Source organism: Callorhinus ursinus, unplaced genomic scaffold (genome assembly GCF_003265705.2).
Source record: "Callorhinus ursinus isolate GAN/ISIS: 27379988/994484 unplaced genomic scaffold, GSC_fseal_2.0 scaffold26, whole genome shotgun sequence".
In the NCBI taxonomy this organism is placed as follows: Eukaryota; Metazoa; Chordata; class Mammalia; order Carnivora; family Otariidae; genus Callorhinus; species Callorhinus ursinus.
In genome coordinates this window covers 4,258,814-4,281,761 of record NW_027397088.1, presented here as the reverse complement: position 1 = coordinate 4,281,761, position 22,948 = coordinate 4,258,814, and the positions used below count along the sequence as shown (strand labels likewise).

Genomic DNA, 22,948 nt, shown 5'->3' with positions numbered 1-22,948 from the left:
TTTTAAATGCTTTGTTTAAACGTGAGACTGAAGTGTGACAGTGTGCATGTGCTTTTTCCCCCCAAATGAGTGTTAGTAAACAGTTGTAGCTCATGGATGTGTAAGATGAAACTCTTACATCATCATAATCATTGTTTTAATCTTGTACCAACCTGGCAAGAAATGATCTGTCCTGTGGGAACTGACAGGATTAGATGTTAATGGGAAAGATCCTTCAGGCTTGGTTCACCTTGACACCCGGCAGCCCCAGCCCCAGCGCCCCTCCTTTCCACATGTGTTCCTGTGACTCTGTTTCCCATCCATGCTGGGCAACATTTGTTTTTGTTTTTGTTTTGTTACCGGCATGGAAAAAAATCAGAACAATGACTACAGTGACTCTTTTAACACCCTTTGTATGTCTGTGCAAGTAAGGATTTGGCGACATTTTCAAATACTTTAAACCCCTTTTTAAAGTAGAGGAGGAATAGTAGAGATCAAAGCAAACGTGTTTAGAGGGTGCTCTGTCCTGGGGTCAGAGGCGAGGGGAACTTGAAAGTTAGGAGGTGGGACAGAGCATCATTATCCTGGTGGTGGGGGCCCAGGGACTGCCGGATGGTGGGGCTGGGAGGACTAAAATAGTCCTTGAAAACAGGCTTTAAAGGCACAGTGGAGAGCTGGCCAATTTTTCTAAATTCGCACTAAGGAGGGTCAAAGATGGCAGTAATGTGTGCCCTATGGTTTGGGGCTGTTTCAGAGCTCTGTCATGCTTACCTGTAGCTGACAGGGCAAGACTGGGAGCTGAAGACCTCAGGACAATAGTTAGAGATGTGTTTCCTTGTGAGATAAAGACTAGAAAGGACGTACTGATTTTCTCGCACAAGTAAGATCTAAATAAAGGACTGTCCTTCCACAGTGTTCGATTCCATAACAAAAGCCTTAAAGAGCTCTTTAAGCACATTTGGCATATACTAAGGCCGCCTTTCAGCTTCAGCTGGATGTGCCCACAGATGCACAAATATGGACCGTATACTGTGATGGGTGCGCAATTCTAGAGGTCAGGTGCCTGTCAGCTTGGTTTGTAAGAGCAGAAGTGCAAAGTGTCACCTTCCGTCAGTGGATGAAAGTTCAGGGTCTGAGAAGTTGCCTTTTGTACCCTCTTTCCCCACTCCGTACCATTAGCCACTTGAAAATAATCTCCCACAATGTCTCTGTCATTCAATTTCCCTCAGCCTGTATGTGCCCATCCAATAAGTGTCCTATTCTATCCCTAAATGTTGGGGGGGGAGGGGATACAGAAAAACTGCCAGGCATATATTATGTTTTATTGTGTTATATTATACATATGCATTTTATTACGGATATATATTGTATTACAAATATAAATATATGTCATTAATGTATGTCATATGCAGTGCACAGCCTATCACATATAGGCTGTAATAGCATCAGCTGCCAAGCCAGTTAGAATCCCAGGTTATTGTAGTTAAAAGGGATCTTCAGGCTGACAAGCCTCTCTCCTCTCCTGATCAACATCCCTGACATGCGTACCCCTTCCAGGATGGGAAGGGAGGGCCCCATTGACTAGGCAGCTCACTCCATGCAGACAAGCATGTTTTGGGGTGACTATATCTCAGGCCATCTCATGCCTATTTGCATGGCTTGCTCCTCTGAAGGATTCTTTTTCCTTTATATAATAGGTGTTCAGATATTGGAGAATACCCAAGTTTCTTTCCTGGCTAAAAAATCTCCGGCTACTTCCGCCGTTCCACACATGACAGAATTTGCCATGCTGATTGCTCCCCTTGGCATGAGTGTCTCTTAAACACTCAGAACACAGCCTGGCAGGCCCTGTGTTCCCTAACTAAAAGGGAGCATGGATGGACACTGTGCTTTCACTAACAAAGCCTGCAGTTGATGCATGAAGGCTTTCAGTAAACACGACAAGCTTCTATCTCGAGACCACGGTCACCAAATCTTTGTGGGATTGCATTGTCAAGGATTTCTCAGGCTACGCTTCTGTGACATGGCACACAATTTAGGTTTTTTTGTAATAGTTTTGGGTCATTAGACATTAGATGCCTCCTGTTAGTATCTGCTTATTTCTGTTTTGTGCCTTGGTCTTTGTTATTTGTTCCAAAATTTTCAATGCCTTCAAATTAATAATAATGCACCTTTCTTTTGTGCAACCCTATAAAGTTTTCCAAACGTTTCCTTTTATTATGTTACTTCCTTTTGTGAATGTTGAATAATCCAAGGCCAGTCTTAACACTGAGCATTCTCTTGGATATTCAGTTAACACATACCGAGAGTGGGCCAGGAGCTGTGTACCTTGAACCCTGTGTTCAACTTCCCAGGGACATTCATAGCTCTGCATTTTATCTCCCAGCCATGCCTTTCCGAAACAAATCTAACAAAGTTCTGAGTCACTTAGAGGTCAGCTCTGGGGGAACTGAGGCCGGACATGGCTCCCTGTCCCACACCAGCATCCCCAGGCAACTCAAATTGTCAAAGATTTATACAAGGTTAAAAAAACACAGTACGGCTGACTTTAAAATATTTCTCTTAATAATTTGCATCATTATCCTGCGTTGTTCTGAGTGAATCCTCCTTGGTTTCCAGTGCTCACCACTTCCTTGAATAGCCCTTGCAATGTTGCCAAAAATCAATGTCAGCTGCTAAACTTTCTAAGCTCCATTCTTTTTCTTTATATAAAGTTTGGGATGTTTGTCCCCAGTCGTCTTATACTTCTTCTGTTCTCCATGAATTCTCAAAGATTTCTGGCTTTCGTCCTGTAAGTACATCTGAGAGTTGTTTAAATATCCTGGGAAGTAATTTGTATTCTTTTTCTGGGGCTCAAGTCTAGAAGTATTTAAAGTGATTCAGTACAATTTAATTAGGATTAAAAATAATTACAATTTCATTGCAATAGTAATATTTTAAAAATAACCCAGTGTCAGGTCATCCCAGTGGTGGTTGATTTATTTTGTCTAGTGTATGCAACACAGCAGTGAACATCTTTATGCAGCTGTCTTTTTAGAGATTGGCCAGTAGATAATGTATGCACACGTACAGAAAGCAGACAGTAATAGTAACATTGACTTCCATCTCTGCCTCCAGTTTCCCTCTTCAGAAGCAACCATGGTTACCAGTTTCTTATGTATCCTTCTAGAAATAGTCTAAGTATATTTTCATTTATATATTTGTCTCTCACAAACAATGACATAATACATACATTGTTCTATGCCTGTTTCCACCACTGTCAGGGATAGATGCCTATCACCAGTGAGAGAGCCCCTCATTTTGCTTCTGTAATATTATGTCTGCATAGTATTCCATTGTATGGGCAAGCCATAATTTATTTAAGTAGTCACCTACCAAGGGGGTGCTGCGGTTGTTTCCAGTCTTTGCTGTTATATAATATGTAATGAAATTCTGGCATGCATGAAATTCTTAAAAGTGGAGGGTCAAAGTAGGCTACATTTTTATTTTAATAGATGTTGTTAAGTGCTCTCTCTAGAGATCTTACCAATTTCCACTTCCATCCGTCAAGCTGGAGGTCCTGTTCCCTATACTCTCCCTCACCAAGGACTTAACCACACTTGGAAAGGTCTCCTCATTGGATCTGTGAGGTGTATTTGGTGGTTGTTGTAATTTGCATTCCTCTTGTTAGGGCGGAGGTTAAACATGTCTCCGAAATTTTTTGAGCCACTTGTTTCCTTTTCTTTCAACTGCCCTCCTGAGGTTCTTTGCCTATGTGTGTGTTTTGGGGGAGGAGTATACAAAAGTTACCATGGAAGTGCTCCAAGCAGAAGGTAAATTAACTCTCTGGATGTCTTGTAAATGTTTCTCCCCCGGCTCTTTGTTTGTCTTTTTTTTTTTTTATGGTGTGTTTGTTATGCAGAAACTTTTGGCTTGTATAGAGTCAAATTAATCTTTTCTGTTAGGGTTTCTGTGTTTTGCATTAGATTTAGGGCTTCCATAATCCCGGAATATTAGAAAAAGACCCATACTTTCTTCTTATATTTTTTTGATCTTGGTACCTCTGTGTCATTTGGTGTCTCAGATACCCTTTTTGCTTGGATTAAGCTAGTAGGATAAATTGCTAGAAAGAGAAATAAATATTAGGCCCCTGGATATAACCCGCATTTCATGCAGGCTTTGACTTGCTCCTAACGACATCCTAAACACTGCATTTGGCAGCGACGCCAGTGGGAAGACCAGAAGCTAAATGGTTGTTAAGCAACCCTTGTCATCTTTTGGGAGCCAACACTCTACCCCACGCCGTGGGGCTCACCTTTCCCCCATCTTCTTGTTCTGAGCTGGCTGCAAAACCTCTTTTTTCTCCTTTTTTTTCCCCCTCTTTTTCCTCTTTTGTCTGTAGCATTTTTTGCAAGTCTCAATTCATTTTGGCCTTCAGTCCAAAGTAGGATTGAGTCAAAAGTTGATGTCATTTGAAACCGCAATGGGCTTTCTGAATGTCATTCCTGGCGTTGCCACAAACCAGCAGTGAGCTTGAGCCGCTTGGCCTCTGCCGACTCTGAGCCAGTGTGCACTTCTCTGTTGGTGGCTTCGAGGCAGCCATGGTGGGAGCGTCTACACCATGGAATTGGCAAACACTACACCTCGGGGTTTTATGTTTTCTGCAGAGATCCAATTGTTAAATGATCCTTAGGCCACTAAGTGTGACCCTAGGCCACTCCTTTCCCTTTTTTTTTTTTTTTTTTAACTTTTCTCCTTCCTTCCATTCATAGATGAGTCCCTCTTTTGGGCCAAGCTTTGTGCTATGTATTCAGGATAGAAAGACAGGTGTAGACAGCTCCACTCCCATAGAGCTTATATACTAATGAGGGAGGCACACCTTAACTAATTAATAATAATGCCTTTAATTACACATGGAATTAAGTGTGTGGAAAGAAAGGGAAATGAAAGACTAGAACAAAAAGCCTGGCCTACGCTGACTGGTCTCTGAGTGCAAATGACATCTGAGTTGAGATCTTAGGTTTGCGTGGGAGAGGGTGGAGAGAGAATGCATTTGCAAAGGTCCTGTGGTATGTGAGAGCTTAGAATTGCTAGGAGGCAGTGAAGGTGGGAACGTGGGGAGGGGTGGCTATGGAACATCGGCTGTGAGATGACCTGAGTCAGCTGAGGGGATGAATTGGGATGGAGGGCAGCAAGGCAGAGCCTGTGGAGAAGGGGAGCTAGGATGGGGAGTCTTTGGAGAGGCAGAGGGGAGGGTGCAGAGCGTTTGATGGAGAGAGGTCGCCTGACTGAAGGTTCTGGGGAAATTGGGTGGTTTGGGCTGTGGGAAGGAGGCTGGCCAGCCCAAGAAGAGGTTCTGAGGAGAAGCTGTGGGAAATCGCATTGCAGCTGCAGGTCCAGGCCAGACTTGGGGCAAGTGGGCCCTGAAGCCTCTTTCCAGGGCTATTGCTAGGAAGCAGCACTGGCCCTTTGGAGTGTTCCAGCATTTTCTCTGCCCTCCTGCTCAAAAGGGGGGAGTGCAAATTGAATTTGCACAAAGCCGAAAGACCCTGACATAGGAAACCATCAGTCTAGAGTTTACTTCGATTCAACCAGCTTTACCTTTACCAAATGCCTAATGTAGGTTTAAAAAAAAAAAAAATCGTCCTGGGCTCTGCTAGCATATAATATGATCTCTTCGTCCAAAGTCCTCAGTTTACAGATGAGAAGACTGAGGCTGGAGTGAATGTAGGGGGTGTCGCTGACGTATCCAGAGCCACGAGCTCTGCAGGGGCTAGAATCTAGCTCCCCTCACCCTGCAGGGTGTTCTTGCCTCTGCCCAGGGGCAGCCTCCGCTGGGGGAGAGGAACCAGCAAGCACTGGCGGGCTTGTTCTTTTTGTCCAGCCTGTCAGGGATGGCCGTCCTGTGGCCGCCTGAGAAGGAAGGGTCCCGGCCATTGGGAGCTGCGCGCTGGGGTGGGGTCGGTGGGCTTGGGCAGGGCGCCTTTCTGGGCAGATTGCGCTGAGCTCTGCTCCTTCTGCCTGGCCGGCCCGCTTGGCAGGGACGCCCTCTTCTCCTTCCTTCAGCCAGTGCGTCCCTGTTCCTCCTCCGTACCTGCTCATCCTCACTCTGCTCTCCAGCCCTCAGACTGGTCTCTCTGTCCTAACCCCAGCTGTGTGGTGGTCAGAGTGCACCCTGCCCCTCTTCCCCCCGGAGCTGTGTCTGACGCGTCGTCTACCCACGAGGTCTTCCCTGAGACTCTCTGAGCTCACCTGAATCTGCAACCATGAAAGAGCAAGGAGGGCTTTTTCGTCTGGCAGGAGTGGGTTCAGGTCCTGACGGCTGCTGAGGACCAGCAGGTAATAACAACAGCCGTGAGGGTCACAGGTAGAGCTCCATGAGCTTTATCTTTGGGAAAGCGGGTCATTGCTCGCCTTCCCGGGAGGCTAGAATGAGAACAGCCGGGGAGAGCCCACCGCCCTCCCCCCAGGCTCCCTGCAAACCCGAGGAAGCTGGGAAGCTCAGATCCCATTCTCCCTCCTGTGTGTGGGGCTGAGGACCAGCCGAATGAGTCGAATGAGTCATCTGAGAAATACTTCGGTGGGGAGGAGCCGATAGGCCACACCTGGGAGGGTGATTTATTCCTTGGGCTCTCCGAGGTGCCTGTCCCCTCCCCTGCGCCCAGAAACCCATCACGTGGGGGGCCAGGTGTGCCTTCCTCCAGGACGCAGGAATCCAGGGTGGCCTGAGGAGTCTGACCACAACAGACCTCTAGTCTGATGAACAAGACCATGTAATGGCTTTGTTTTCAGGTCACTGGTCACAGGGCTCCAAAGGATCTGAAAAGGAAAAGGCTTTTCTGGCCGACCTCGAGGAACCGGAGAGCAGGTTTCTGCCAGGGGCTTCACACCCCCACAGAGGTCTTGGCTCAGGAACTTGAGGTCATGCCGTTGGATGGAGAACCATCTACACGTGTTAAAAAGTCTGGGCTGGCTGTGCTGGTGACAATGGATGAGGGAAACCGTGGAATTTTAGAGGGGTTGGTGGTAGCTTTGGACCTCAACGGCCGGGGTCAGAGAGCTTACCTCAGGGGCAGGTGGAAACTGGACAGAGGGCCAGGCCCCTCCCGAGGGCTGCCCCACCCACCCCGAACACTGTCCTTGCTGACTTGTCATGGGAGGGCAGTGACCGGCCTCTAGCCTTCAGACCTTGATCATCTGTGACTTGGGGCTTGTCCTTTCATTTGCTCAAGGCTGCTCAGTGCTGGTCATTATGTGTAGGCAGATGTTCCTCCAAACAAGTGACCTAGAGATTGGCAAGGCCTCTATTTCTAGGAAAGAGGGGCATTGGTTATTGACTGATTGAGCTGGGTTCCCCTAAAATAAATCACTGCTGAAATAGAATACTGCCCGAGGCCACTCCATTTGCACAGGATTAGATTCTACAAAACCTCTTGTATGACTCTTGGTTGCAAGTGAGGAAAACAAATTTCACATTACATTAACAAAATAGAAAAGAAATGTATCGGAAAGATGCAGGAATGGCTCAGGGAACCTACGGTGGGATCTGAAACCAGAAAATTGTGGGGGGGGGGTTGAATCGGGAGCCCTGGTGCCACCGCCCTTCTGTCAGGAGTTACGTGTGCTCTCAGCCCTTTCTCCAGAAGTCAGCTTTGTTCCCTCTACAGACTGACTTTGCCCATGCTTATGCTTACCTGGTCAGGCACCGATCACGGAGGCGCTGCATTCCTCTGTCCATTCCAGATTCCGGGGTGCAAATCTGATGTCCAGGCAGGTTTCAGAGTAGAGGATGTGGTTACCCAGCACTGGGGGTCTCCTGCAGACCATGTGGCAGGGGGTGGTAGTAGCTATTCTTCACTGGGGTGGGAGGGATTAGCGATGAATCTTTTTGGCAATTAATCGAGAATAATTGAACATTGTTGATTGAACCACTACATACTTAAAAGTATTCTTTTTCTTCCCAAAGACTCAGGATATAACTTACCTGGCCACTTAAGCTTAGTATGGAATTGGCAGGGATACTCCTCCTGAGGCTTCTTTTCTGGAAACAGTGATACATGGTCTCAGTTATTTAGCTCCAGGGCGCAGAGAGAGCTTGGAACAAGCCCTTGGCAGTCACTGAAACAGTTTTACACATCGTTCCCCCTACCCCTGGCCCCACACAGGGTGAGTGTCTGTTTTTCCAAACCTTTCTGCTGGTCTCAGGACCAGCTACATCATTTGTGGGGCCCAGTGCAAAATGAAAATGCAGAACCCCTTGTCCAAAAAATTATTAAGATCAAGACAGTGACAGCCTAGCTTTAAGCCGGATGTGGGCCCTTCTGAGCGGTGGTGCTTCTGGTGGGGGCTCCAGTCCGTTGTCTCTCGCAAAGCCAGCTCTCACGGCTGCAGAGCTAAGCAAGGATCCCCGAGCCCTTGCAAGTCTTTCTTCCTGATTTTTCAGTGTCTTTTCTGCTTCTCTGTGCCTTGGTTGTGTTTTATATCTTTTTCTAGATGTCTTGTAGTCAGAGTGCAACATACTTTTTGTGCGTCTGTTTTTCCCAGGGAACGGCTTCACAAAGCCCTAGCCAGTTTTGTGTTGAATGTTTAGTTTGCTCAAGGTATGCAGCAGCAAGAAGGAGCCATGGAGGGAGCCTTCTTACACTTGAAAACACTGCCCCAGAAGTGAGACAGTTGGTTTACTTATCTGAGCAGTGAACCAAACAGCTGAGTCATAGGAATGTGTGGTAAAGAATGTTAAGTCATAGGAATGCTACTTAAGTGTTCGTCCGCCTTTTTTTTTTTTTTTTTTTAATGGAGAGGATGGTCAGTCCTTTCTCTAATTCTGCCAAAAGCAAACAGTCACACTTTTCTTGGTATCATTTAAAGAAAAAGTGCAAAGGAGATGATGCCGGCATCAAGCAGCTCAGACGTCCCAGTGGTCATATTAAATTATGGCTGGGTTATGCACTCAGCATAGTAATTTGCACTACAGAGTGTTTCCTCCCAGATTAGATTAAAAGCTGCTTTTTCTCTCTGTGTTTAAAAGATGCTTTACAAATTGGGCACCCTTGATTGTTACATACTGAGGAACTCCACTGTTCTCCAATGAATATACATGAGCATTTGCAGTGAACACAAAGTTTTTGTCCTACTTTTTAAAAGTTTTTTTTTTAATTGTGGTAAAATCCACATAACATAAAATGTACCATTTTAACCATGTTTACGTGCACAACCGAGTGGGATGAAACACAGTCACGTTGTATTGTGCAGCCATCACCACCATCCATCTCCAGGGCTTTGTCATCTTTCCAAACTGAAACTCTGTCCCCATTCACGGCTAAGTGCCCAGCCCCCTCCGCCTCCCCCTGCCCCTGCCCCTGCCCCTGGCAACCACCACTGCACTTTCTCTCTCTCAATCTGACTACTCCAGGGACCTCACCTCAGCGGAGCCATTCTAGTCCTTGTTCTTTTGTGACTGGCTTTATTTTACTTAGTGGAATGTTCTCGGGGTTCATCCACGTTGTAGCATGTGTCAGAATTTCCTTCCTTTTTTAAGGCCGAACCATATTCCGTGCTAGGTATAGACCACATTTTGTTTACCATTCATCCACTGATGGACCGGTGGGTTGCTTCCACCTTTTGGCTGTTGGAAATAATGCTGCTGTGGACATAGGTGTCGTTCTACTTTTTGAAGACCCTTCGTACAACCCCTTCATCCCTCCCCTCCCCTGTTGGAGGTGATTTCTGCAGTCACTTGTGTGGTGCCTGGCTCTGGTCCTTCTGTCAGAACACCTGCTCTGTAGGCAGGCCTTCTGCTCCACCTTGGGTGGGTGACACAGATGGGTAGAAGAGGGTCTCTGCCCTGAAGAAGGAGCTCGTGGTGTAGCCACGAGCTGGTACGAGTTGGTAAATGGAGGATTCTAGGCCCAGCGTGGGACCAGCTGAGAGGAGCGCATGAGGGCCAGGAGCTGAGGGTGAGGGGTGCAGAAGTGCACAGGCCCAGGAAAGCCCGCGAGGTATGTGCTCGGCCCCGGGAGTTCCCACCATGAGCGGGAGAGCCAGGTGCTGCGGCTTTGAGCTGGGCCCTGAAGGAGGGCCTCGTCTGCAGAGGAGCTAACACAGCCTGGGAAGCGACGAGTGCAGGGTGCGGAGGGGGACACCTGCAGCAGAACTTGGGGCCCGACTGCCCAGGCCCCCACAGTCCATCCTTGGGGATCGGTTGGGTTTTCCCCCAGTAGACAATGAGTTATTTGAGGTTTGTAATGGAGAAACGAGAGTAGAGACCCAGGGCAGAAGAACCCCCGGGGCCCAGGCTGGCACTGTGTGGCACTGTGTCCTCAGGACCCCTATGGCAGGCCTCTTGGCTTCTGTCCAGCCGCCACATGCTGCCCCTGGAGCACGCATGTTGGTGTGGGCCTCCGTGAGAGCCCTCGCCAAGCCCCCGTCATAAGCCTGGCCACATCCCAGGGGCTACGGCCCTCGCCCTGTCTGTGTGTCGGTGCTCTTGGGAGGCGCCGGCTTCGCCCAGCGTCCCTGCCTTGCCTGCCGGGCCTCACGGTCTCTGCGTCCCAGATGGTGTCAAGCCTGCCTGATGCCAGATCCCTGGGACTGCTTCGGCGAAATCGGTCAGCCTCTGTGGGGTGTTGCCGGTGACTGCTCAGTCCTTGACACTGTCTCCTTGGGATTGGCGGGGGGGGAGGCTGCTTTTCCAGATTTTTCTTGTGCTCCGCTGGTTGCTCTTCTCCTTCGAGAATCCTTTCCACCACCTGCTCCGTTCAGATGGTTCCCCAGAGTCTCAGTCAGCTCGGGCTGCATAACAAGTACCACAGATGGGCTGGGGGTGGGGGGCCTAACAGACATTTAGCTCCTCTCGGGTCTAAACTCTGGAAGTCTGAGATCAAGTGTCAGCAGGGCTGGACCTTCTGAGGCCTCTCTCCCTGGCTTGTGCATGCTGTCTTCTCCCTGGGTCCTCACATGGGCTTCCCTCTGTGTGCATCTGTGGTCTAGTCTCTTTTTACAAGGACATCAGTCCTGTTGGATTAAGGCCCATCCCAGTGACCTCATTTTAAGTTAATTACCTCTGTAAAGGCCCTATCTCCAGATACAGTCACGTTCTGAGGTATGAAGGGTCAGGACTCAACATTTGAGGCTTTGGGGTTTGGGGCAAGGGGACATAGTTCAGCCCCTAATATCCGAGTTCCGGCACACACTCTGAGTAGGGCAGCGGCAGATCTTTCTCCGTAACCTGGATGTCTCCTCAGAGCCCTCACTCTGTGTGTTTGGTTATCTGCTAGACCAGACCTCTCATCTGGCCCCTGGCCCCTGATCTTACCTACCCCCCTTGCCTCAAATCCCAGTGATTTTGATTCTACATTGACAATGAGAAGCTTTTTTTTTTTTTTTACTTCCCTGCTTCAGATCCCTGACCTTTAGGATGAAGTTGGGCCTGGTTGGCTGGTTTTCAAGGTCCCTGATGATCTGTCTGCACCCTGCATGCTTCTCTTGCACAGGCCCCCATCGCGGTCATGCAGGGACCCTGTGCTCCAGCCCCCAGTTTCTCAAACAACACTTGACCTTTGCAAGTGGTGCTCCTTCAGTGCAGAATCCACCTGCCCTCCCCCATCATCCCATCACCTTCTTAAAGCCTTTCCTGGCTCCCTATCCGCCCCCCACCAATCCTCCACCCCTGCTTTCCTGGTCCAGATCTATATTCTCAGCACCTGGCTCTGGTAGGTGCTCAATTAACATTCCTCGAATGGCAAAGGTAAACAGTAAAGGGGTCGTTACTCTCATCTGGGCAAGGTAAGGTGATTTAATTCTAGGATGACAAGAAGCAGAAGAGGGCAGGTGGTACATAGGTCAACTCAGACCTAAAGTCAAATTCCAGGGAGTTTATTGAAAGCTAAGCTTTCAATAAACTAAGAAATAGCAGCTAATCAAACTTGAACTCCTACCGGCTCTGGAATGGGTTATATGTTGACTTTAAGTCACTGTTTTTCAGAACTTTAAGTCCCAGGGCCTTTTCTTCTCATGAAAGTGACATACTGAATGGGTCTGAATCTAGGATGGCAGTGTTGGTGGCTAGAGCTCTCAGGGTCACCTGGGAACTTTTGGAACTGGGGATCCAGGCATCAGTTGTTTAAAAAAAAGTTCGCTGGATGATTTCCAGGTGGTATAATTTTCCCCCCGAGGGACATTGGCCAATGTCTGGAAATAGCCGAGAAAGGGGATGCTACTGGCGTCTGGTGGGTAGAGACCAGGGATGCTGCTGAATATCCTACAATGCACGGGACAGCCCCCGCAGCAAAGAATGATCCAGTTGAGCATGCCAAGTTTGAGAAATCCTGGTGGAGGCTAATACAAAAGTTCATTGTATTTTCTGACCATACCCGACAGATGGCCGGGTCAGCCGGGGTGAGACCTTGGCTCCTTTGTAACCCACAAGGGAAGCATTGGTATGCGGGCTCAGGAGCTATAGAAGGGCGATTCATCACACCAGAATTATCACAGTGCAGCCAGGGCCCCTTTGCCCTCTGTGAAGAAAGGGTTTGCTAAGTGCATAAATGGTGTAAACTGAGTGTCAGCGGGCACGTTTAGCTTACCTAGGGAAGCACACTATGAAACACTGCCTTAGCATATTTATGTACAAATGAATGTTGCTAATGACCAAGTCACTCATTAAAGTAAGTCCTTTGAACCTCTGCTTGGAATAATGGTTAATTACTTGAAAAGGAAACATTTATTTGGAAGTAAAGGTATTTATTTTCAAAATGCCTCTAATTCAGACTAGCCTTTTCCATAATTAATTCCCATTAAAGTGGTTTGATAATGTTTTCAGCAGCAGGAAACAAGAACCCCCCCCCCGGGGACACAGACACCAAGCACTAGAAGAGTTCAGAATCAAACATAAGCACTACTTACATTCACTGAGTAACAGACCGGGGTTGACATCTCCCTTGGGCACAGGCAGTGAATCTAAAGTGATCCTAGCATGACATTTACCCATGCTTAGGGCCAGCACCTGTGAAAGTAAGCGTGTGTGGTGTTAACTGGGGCTGCTGAGGGCGTGCCCCCTTAGTTAACCTAAGCCAGCCTCCCTGCGGCAGGGAGGTCCAGGCCCCAGGCAGCATCAGCACCCTCCCCAGAGAGATCTTTACTTCCTTTAGATGTTCATGGCATCATCTGTCTGTCCCACTCATTAGTATTACTTTTTGGGAGTTTGTGCTTCATATTCTCAGTATCCCTAATAAAGAACTCTCAGGGGCGCCTGCGTGGCTCAGTCGTTAAGCGTCCGCCTTCGGCTCAGGTCATGATCCCAGGGGTCCTGGGATCGAGCCCCACATCGGGCTCCCTGCTCCGCGGGAAGCCTGCTTCTCTCTCTCCCTCTGCCCCTGCTTGTGTTCCCTCTCTCGCTGTCGCAGTCTCTGTCAAAAAATAAGTAAAATCTTTAAAATAAAATAAGAACTATCAAGGGCCACAGATGGGCAGAGAGCTGTGTGTCCTGGAGCTGGCCAGAGGGTCTGATCTGGCTCTCAGAAGGAACTTCCAAGTAGTAAATAAAGATGTTTCAACTAGAGGTCATCCAGTGAGAGGCAGTGAAATGCAGGAAGGTGATGTTTCTTCATAGGGGCCTCCTTGTTTCCAGAGCCATATTGCTTGGTGAGTCATCCAATCTTCTGTGTTCCAAGGTAGGGTTTTTATTATTTCAATAGAAGTTTTATTGGGAAGTTTTTCTGGGAAGTCCCTTAAGAAACAGCTTTTCAAATATGGGTATCATCTAGGCTATGAGGGTGTTTCGGGTTTTGTTTTTCTTTTATTTTTGGTTTTGTGTATCTCCTGATACTGGTTTGAATTGAATTGAATTGAATTGTGGTTTAAGTATAAGCAGTGGTGTCTCTCTTTAATTAATTTCTCATCTGCCATTGGATTCTTCCCCATTTATAATTCTAATTCTTTTTTGACAGAGTCTCAGATAAGTGACTAACAGGAGGGATGGTGAAAAGGAAAACTGTGACCTCAATTATGAATCTCATCTCCAAAAGCAATTTTTGGGGAAACTGAAATGACCTTGGACAGGCAGAAGGTTACCAGGGGATTTAAAGACTCATAGTTTATCATATGAAAATAGGTTTTTAAGTCCGCAGAAAGCATTTTCTCTTTTAATCTGGGGAGGCAGCGACACACAGCAGTCTTTCTTCAGTGATCTGTTTGAATCGATCTAGTAAATATAGTGGTCTGATCTCAGATAAGTTAAAAGCGTATGCAGGAAATATACCCCACAGGAGAAGTCCAGCGTCATGTGTCGTATTCAGGCACTGTCCTGGAGCTGCAGGGGAGAAGGAGCCCATGAGGTGGGCCTTGGAGAATGGTGGTCCTGGGGGCAGAGACGGGCAGAGGGAAACAGGGAGCCAAAGAATGGTGAAGAGAAAGAGCAGGTAGGAGTGGGGAATAATCGGAATGTAAGTCCTTGGAAGGAGGGGGGGAAAGCACTTGTTTTCAGTTAGGAGGGGAGAACGTACAGTGTTGGAAAAGGTTTGAAAGCTTAGGATTCGACAGGGTGCTGTCTGCTGCACATCGCCGAAAACCTCAGGTCAAACAGGCTTAAAAATATATACAGAAATACCTATGATGTTTCTGGAAGTCCAGAGAGAGGATAGGCTCCCCTGCATGCTTCTAGGCCTTCTCAGAATTGGTTCATTCTAATGCTGTATTATTAGTGTGTGCCACAGACTGGGTGGCTCAGACGACAGAATTTATTCTTCACGGTTTTGGAAGCTGGAAGTCCAAGATCAAGGTGCTGGCAGGTTGGTTCCTTCTGAGGCCTCTCTCTTTGGCTTGCAGATGGCTGTCTTCTCCCTGCGCCCTCCCCCGCTCTGCCCTCTGCACACGTCTGTGTCCTCATCTCTTCTTAGAAGGATGCTGGTCAGTGACCTCATTTTAACTTAAACCTCTGTACAAACCCTTTCTCCAAATACAGTCACATTCTGAGGAACTGGGGGGCTAGGACTTCAACAGATGTATTTTGAGGGGATACAGTTCAGCCCGTAACAAATGCTGAGTCCCTCGCAGCGGCAAGGTGGCTTCCCACAACAGCAGGTCATTTGCTGCCCCCCGCCCCCTTGTGACTTAGGAGGAAAGGAAATAGCCACCTTCTCCGTGAGCATGGTGGGTGAATCCTCCTTGTGGACCCCACTTCACCACATACCTGCCCCTGGACCGACACCGCTCACCAGGGGATGCCATGTGTGTTGTAGGGATGGGCCACCTGACCCTGCGTCCTGTGGGAGGAGGGTACCTGCACAGCTGGGTTCTGCAAAGAAGAACTGGCAAGAAGAGGCATTGTAAAAGACCAGCACAGCCCATCGCTCTCTGCCGAGGAATCTGGACTGTGGCAGGTGATGGAGGGTATTGAAGGATTTTGAGCAAGGTCACGGCAGCATGACCTTCCCGGGTGCCCTTCATATCCCCACCGTGTACCGGCTGCTTTGAGCAGGCCTCTCGCTTCACCCTTGCAATAAGCCAGTGAAGCAGCCCTGTTACCAGCATCTGCCAGGTGAGGAAACGGAGGTGGAGATGCGAAGAAACTTGGCCAGGGACACGCTATTATGATTGGTGAAGTCAGCACCCTCCAGTGCGTCACCCCAGCTCCAGCATCTACGCTCTCTCCATCTGCCCAGTGTCACATTTTCAGAAGACAAAGCTGGCTGTGCTGGAGGAGATGGGGGTTGGTGCTAGGTGCCTGTGCTGCGGATAGCGGAGCCCCCGGCCAGGTGTGCTGGGGAGAGAGACCAGACTCACTGGTGAGGCAGACGAAGGCAGGTGGCGGGGCATGAAGCATCCAGGGGGTCTGAAATCAAGGTGTCGGTGGGGTGGGTCCCTTCCAGGGGCGGGGGGGACAGTCTGTTCCAGGCCTCTCCTGGCTTCTAGTGATTGCTATAATCTTTGGTGTTCTTGGCTCATAAACGCCTGGCTCCAATCTCCCACCTTCACGTGGCCTTCTCCCTGTGTCTCCTGTGTTCACATCATCCTCCCCGCGTCTGTGTCTCTGTGTCCAAATTGCCCCTTTTCCTAGGGACCTCAGTCACACTGGGTTGGGGCCCACTTTAACAGTGTCACTTTAACTTGATTACCTCTGCCAAGACCTTGTCTCCAAATGAGGTCAGGTTCTGCGGCACCAGGGGGTAGGACTTCACCAGAATGTGTTAGGGGGACAAAATGCGACCCACAGCAGAGTCCTTCCAGGGAGGAGGAGGAAGGTTCGAATCGCTGGAACACAGTGATTTTGTCTTTCACGTCGGTTTTGCAGGAAGAGGGCTTTCCATCTATGTTATCTACTGTTGGAATCCAGATGGTGACCGAAGGGGGCAGCTAGAGAGAAGAGGTGGCCGAGAACGGGATGGGGGGGCCTGTGGGGCACGTCACGGGGGCAACGGGAGGGGTAGGAAGAGGACAGGAGGCTGCGGCAGGATTACTGGGCCCAGTGTCCCACACGTGTCACCTCTGAGTCCTGACGACAGCCCTCCTGAGAAGTGGGCCTGGCTCCGGCTTACTCAGACGGAACTTGGTGTTCAGAGAGGCTAAGAGAACGTGGCTACGTGGACCCAACTGAGCAAAGTGGCAGGGGCGGGGTTTGCACCCCGGAGGGTCTGCGTTCCAGTTCCTGCTGGGGCACCACTGCGTGGGTGAGCCTCGGGCTTCTGCAGGTGGGCATGGCCATAGCTCCTTCCCAGGGTGCTGCTAGCCCCGTGTTTCTAGGGAGGACTTTGTAAACCAGGGTAGGGCTCCAGTTTTGCTGGCCTTGATACAGTTACAATGACGCTCTTGTCTTGATCTGATGGGCAGACAACCCATAACCACATTTGTTAAGAAGCTCACGCCTGGAAATAGCAACTGTGTGAGCTGTTCGCTCTCTGTTCTGAGTGCTTGGCCAAGAGATCTGCTTAGGCAGAAGGGGAAGTACACACAGATGCCTTCCCTCCTTGCCCTTAATCCAGCTATTTGAGATGCTCTGTCAGTGAATGGTGGCCAGTGCCCCGTGAGCCCCTGCCCCTTTGCTGCCTGCCGCCCGAAAACTAGCAGAGGAAGGAGCCGCAAAGCCCCAATCGGTTGGGTATTTCTGTCTCGTCTTCGGGGACCCATTTAAAACCATTAAGGGCAGAGTTTTGAAAATGGAGGTATCATTAACATGTCGGTAAAAGGCAGAGATTTTAAGTGTATAGTTCAGTGGGTTTCAACTCCCATTCCACCCAGTAGCCACCATCTAAATGAAGATCTCGAACATTGCCTTCACCCCGTTTGATACCCTCACGCCCATCCCATCAGCTCGCCCCCATAGGCAGCTGCTGTTTTCATTTCCAGCAGCAAAGCTCAGCTCTGCCTGGTGCAGAACGTCACAGACATGGAATCACACAGCATGCAGGCTTTTGTGTCTGCTGCGTCCCCCAGCACCATCTCTGGGATCCGTCTGGGTTCCGGCGTAAACCCGCCGTCGCTCCCTTCCATTGCCACGCGGTGTCCCTCTGCGTGTACGCACCACGTTTTGTTTCTCTCGTCACGTGTTGATGGGCCCGTGCGTTGTTGCTTCCTGTTTGGGGCTATGCCACATAAACGGCCGTGAACGTTATAAGCTGAATTTTGTACATCCTTTCTGGTCCTTATTCCATTTTAGCTCTAACGTTTGGAAGTTGATTGACACAATGAGAGCAGCTAGTGAGAAATCTTGACTTGTTTATAATCTAGGTAAGTTTCCTTCTCTTGTCTTTTCTTCTTAAGGGTAGAAGCTGGAGTGACAGGGTACCTGTGGGGAGAGGGGCTACCATCTCTATGGGGTGGGAATCTTGATACTGTTTCCCTACTGAAGTAAGATGTGGATTTTTGACTGCATGGCGGGGCTGGAGAGCGGTCAGCACCCCTAACCCCTGCATTGTTCAAGAGTAAACTGTAGTTTCATCCCATCTCCTGTGACACAGAGCCCCTGTGAGCAGCCAGGACTTCCTGCCTATTTTGTAGCTCCCTCCGGCTGCTGGGACCTTGCTGAGAGCCTCCTTCTCCTTCCTCTCTTTAAGAAGTCCCAGGTAGGGCGCCTGGGTGGCTCAGTTGGTTTGGCGTCTGCCTTCAGCTCGGGTCGTGGTCCCAGGGATCGAGGGACCGCGGATCCCAGGGATCAAGGCCCGTGTCAGACTGTCTACTCAGCGGGGAGGCTGCTTCTCCCTCTGCCCAAGCCCCACCTCTGACCCCACTCATGCTCTCTCTCAAATAAATTTAAAAAAAAAAAGAAAAGAAAAGAAGACGACCCAGCTAAGCCTTGTGAGGGCAGATAGCTCAAGGGTTAAAGAATCTTTGGAGCAAACCCCAAACAGAGCACAGGGTGCATCTATCACCCAGCCCACGGCTGAATGCAAATGGTGCCAAGGGCCCAGTGTGTAGGCGCCCGGGCCAAGGGGAATTCTTTTCTGATGGAGCCTGCCCTACAGAATCCTGTTTGTTCTTTCATTGGATTAAAGAGGGAGTTATCGGGGTATTTCTCAACAAGGCTGAGGGAATGAGAGAAGGAGAGTCAACCCTCCCAATCTGTCACCTCCTGTCTGGAAACCTTAAAAGAAGCCATGAAATGTAGGCTGACATTTCCCCCCATTTTTAAATATACGAAGATGTGGTGTTTTTCACAGGGATTTTACATTTCTGTGTTTGCGAATCAGTCAGCATTTTGTCAAGAAGCATGTTTGTGCTTGTGCATACGTGTCATCCCACGATGAACTGCACTTTTTTTTAAAGCAGGTTGTTAAGCAACCAGTGTTGCACTTTTAGTGAATAACAGTTTAGAGGTTGGAGACCCCTGGCATGTCAGCATACTGGCACATTTATCCTGACGGCTGTTGAAGTGACTTGAGCCCAAGCAGAAGGTTCTCCCTCCATTTGGGTATTTAGTGCTTTGAACAGCATTTTTGCACCAGAGCAAAGAAGCTTGGTCCCTTTAGGTTTTATAAAAGCAGTCCCATGATTTGGAAAAAGACATTTTTTTAAAAAATGGCTTTAAACATGGGCTTTTGTCACAGGCTCCCAGCCAGCTCTCTCCCCAACATGGAGTGGCTCTGAGGGGGTCAGTGTGCATGCAGCAGAGCCTGGGGCATCCCGTGTGCAGGTGCTGTGTGGAGAGGTGGGCCGGGGGGAGGCCAGCGTGGGGCTCAGTGCAGAAGACCCGGATCTAAATCCCTGTGCTACCTCTTCACCTCTGTAAAGCACTCAGGGTTCCTTAGCCTCTGGGAACCGAACTGCCAAGGTGGAGATGACACTTCGTGGAGGAGGCTTTGTGGGCATCAAATGAAGTGGCTGATGCGCAAGCTCCCTCTCAGCAGAGTGTGTGCTTTGAGTCCTCTTCTGCAAGGAGCTCCCACTGGAGTTGGGAGGACGGTCATGCCGTCAGCTCCCCTGGTGCAGCGTATGGCTCACGGCACTGTTCCAGCCATCCTTTAGACCTTTCAAACCGGAACTATGGAAGGGCCCCGTGCGTCATTGACATCAGCCCTGGCAAATGACTGAGCCACGGATACCTGGGACTACTCCACGCTCTCACTTTGAGAAACCCTCTTCCTTTAGCCCCAGGAGGAGGAGGAGGAGGAGCCCCACCTCATCCCCAGGCTGGTCTGCTCCTCGTTTGGGTACATGTCCTAGGTTTCCTTAAATGTTCTGGGTTTTCGGAATTCCCCTCTCTGTTCCTACTCTCTAAAACATTGTGCAGCTACCTCAGCTAAGACATGAAAGCAGTTCATACCATGGTGGGGTTAATCTTCCTCCTTTTCGGGCTCATCCACATCTCTAAAGCTGTTAAGCAATGACTGGTCAACAGCCTGCAACCCTCACGCCCACCCACAGGTAGGCTGTTTCGAGAGGCTTTGCTACCCCACCGCGTCCCCTAAAGAGCCAGGGTCACGGATTTGGTTGTCTTCCTCCCAAAGGCTGAGATCCTTAATCAGGGTATTTCTGACAACAGTAGCAAAGGCTAAAAGAAGGTTTGCTTTCGGTTAACATTCTAATTCTATTTAAAATCTGTAACCTGGTGCGCAAGGCCCCTGCGGGACCTGCCCCCTTGCTCGCCACCCCCTTCGTCTCTGCCTCCGGGTCTGGCCGTGGCGTGACTCCCCCTCCTGCCCCACGCTTCCCCCTCCTGCCTCCCAGTGCAGCACTCTCACCCAGAGCCCCACGCCTGACCAAGGCGGGGACAGCTCACACCAGGAAGTCGTGGCGGTAAATGGGAAACAGACCCTCTGATGCCCTGTCCTGGCACTTGAAGGACATCTGCCATCACGGCCCTTCATTTCTCAGAGTTGTCATTTTAATTCCTAGCCATTTTCCGCTCTTAGACTCTAAGCCCTTGAGAGCAGGGCAGGGAGGGTGCTTTCTGCCCTGTTACTTCCCTGGGGTGTGGCACTCGGTAGGTGGGTAATCAAAGAGTCATTAAATACTGAAGCTGTGCCATCCTCTGACCCCGAGGATGAGCTCCCAGTGGGCCTGGACCGGCTGCTGGCTGTGGGACAGAGATCTGAAAGGAGAAGAAAAGCCTACTTAGGTGAGGGCGGGACCGGAGAGCTTGCGGTAATCTGCCTTGAACGTCGTGTGAGGTTGAAGGCCAAGGCTGAAGGGTGCAGGCGGCTGTATGACATAGGAAATTACGGTCACTCTTCCTTTTTTGGAGAAGGATTTTCCTTCTCCACGTGCTCCACTCACGTAGCACCCTGAGTGCTACGGTCACTCACGGGCAAGTTTGAGGACAAAGGCTGTCTCGCTGCAAGGTATGGACACCCCGGTGGCCCAGGGTCCTGGGATCGAGCCCCGGGTCAGACCCTCTGCTCAGCAGGGAGGCTGCTTCTCCCTCTGCCCGTGCCCTGCCCCGACCCCACAGGGGTCTGGACCTTGTAGAGTCTCTTGAAATTATACTCCCTGGGACTGAGAATACACAAGAAGTGGTTGCACCAGTACTTTTCTGCTAATGTTGTAATTTGGGGTTCTCTTCAAAGTGATAATGCCATCTGTGTTTAAGTGGCATGGAACCCAGACGAGCCCATTTCCCCCGTTCCACATCTTGGCTTTGTCGTTGGTAGAACTGAAATACAATTGAACGGTTCAAGGTAAGACTTGAAGATACACTAAAAAAAAAACCACAAAACACTTTAAAAAAAAAAAAAACACAAAACGCTTTTTTTTTTAATTGCAGTAAAATATACATAAAGTAAAATGTGCCATTTTAACCATTCTTAAGCATATAGTTCAGTGGCATTGTTCACATTATTGTGCAACTGTCACCACCAGGCTTCTCCAGAACTTTTTCATCTTGCGCAACTGAAATTCTGCTTCTCTGGTGCCTACAGACTGTTTTTTAAAGAATGAGAGAGGGTCTGCAGTTTCGTCCAGAGGACGCACGTGCCACTGGACGTGGGCTGATGATGGAGTGACCTCCTGCAACAGGAGCAGGGATGAGCAGGGCAGTTGCCTTGCGTTTCAAGGAGGCTGAATTGTACACAGCTGATTGCCTTTTGTTTGCGGTTGACCTTTTGCGTATCATTTCCTAGGAGTATTTAATGCTTGTCCATCTGTTACCAATTAGCCTTTATAATCTCTTGCAAGGACAGAGGAAAACAGTTATCATTTTTATTTTCTCTGACCAAAAGTAGAAAAAAAAATCCCTATGCTTACTTTCTATTTTCTTCTTCTAAATTTTTTTATTTAAATTCAGTTAATTAACATATAGTATATTATTAGTTTCCGAGGTAGAGTCCCATGATTCATCAGTTGCATACAACACCCAGCGCTCATTCCATCACGTACGTGCCCTCCTTAATGCCCAGGCTTACTTTCAGTGTCCTTGGATTCACATGGCTAGCACGCCACCTCCCCTCATGTGGATTGCCAGGGCTGATAGGACTGTTTGACTCCGGCCTTAAAATCCCAGAATTGTCATGTGTTGTAATTTGCATTGTGATCAGACAATAGGTCCTGAAGGGCACACCAAATATACATGGCAACATCTCTCATATTCCACAGTCCAAAAAATATACCCTCTCAAGGGGAGGGAGGTTTCCAAGGTCAGATAAGTTTGGGAAGGGCCACATGCAGATCCCCCCCTCTTCAGAATGCATGATGCATGTTAACAGCGTCAAGGCTCTGAGAAATCCTGCAAATGAGACCCTGGCTTCACTTTGTTTAACGAGATGTCACCATACATTATCTGACCATCTATCCCCTTCTTGATAATGCACACCTACTAGTGCCCCTACGGGTATGCTCCCTCAAGAGGGTGCTTCAGCTGCTGACTCAGAGACGAATGTGTTTTAAAGGTGCAGCTATCCACGGGAGCACAGTCCAGGGGCAAGGTGTCATTTATGGACCATTCACTTTATCTCATCTTTTGCTTCCTATTTGCCTTAGAGAGAGAGGAAGAATGGAGACTTCCTAACGAGTGGACTTGGTTATCCCGTGACAAGCTTTGTAAAGGCCGCTCTGTCGAATCAGCATTAATTTGGAGAATATTAATTTGGATTGTCCGAATTGTACCTTTTCAGAGCACGCCTGAGGGCTGGGCTGGAATTGAGGCGTCCTGGCTTAGCGAAGCAAGGCCAGGCCCACGAAACTCCGAACCCTGACTGCAGTTAGTGCTATGGCAGAAAGACGCTGGCTTTTGGAGGGTCGCCAGGAGCAGAGCAGCTGCTTATTATGTTCACCAGAAGGGGCTTCTCGTGTCACGTCCCTAGGTCCTGTCATTCTAGTCCACTAGCGGCAGAAGGGTGACCTCTCTGGAGCTAGCCATCCCAGGCCCATCGCCAGCCTTCAATCTTGTGTAATTCTGACCACATTACAGCGTGAAGGGGGCTGAGAACATTCCACAAAGCCACATTGGAGGGCCACTGGGAGACCGCGTGGGGACCACGGCGTGACCGTTTTGCAGCTACTTTGGCATGAAAGGGTCCCTGCTCCCCTTTCTCCTCTTGCTGAGGTTCAGACTGGCTAGCACATT

The 22,948-nt window shown here is 49.2% G+C and overlaps 1 protein-coding gene across 8 annotated transcripts in view; it reads left to right on the top strand.

Moving 5' to 3' along the window:
- The window catches only part of SLC22A23 (solute carrier family 22 member 23), a 172,795-nt gene that overhangs the window by 2,374 nt on the left and 147,473 nt on the right, over positions 1-22,948 (top strand). The gene's annotated exons all lie outside the window — the stretch shown is intronic.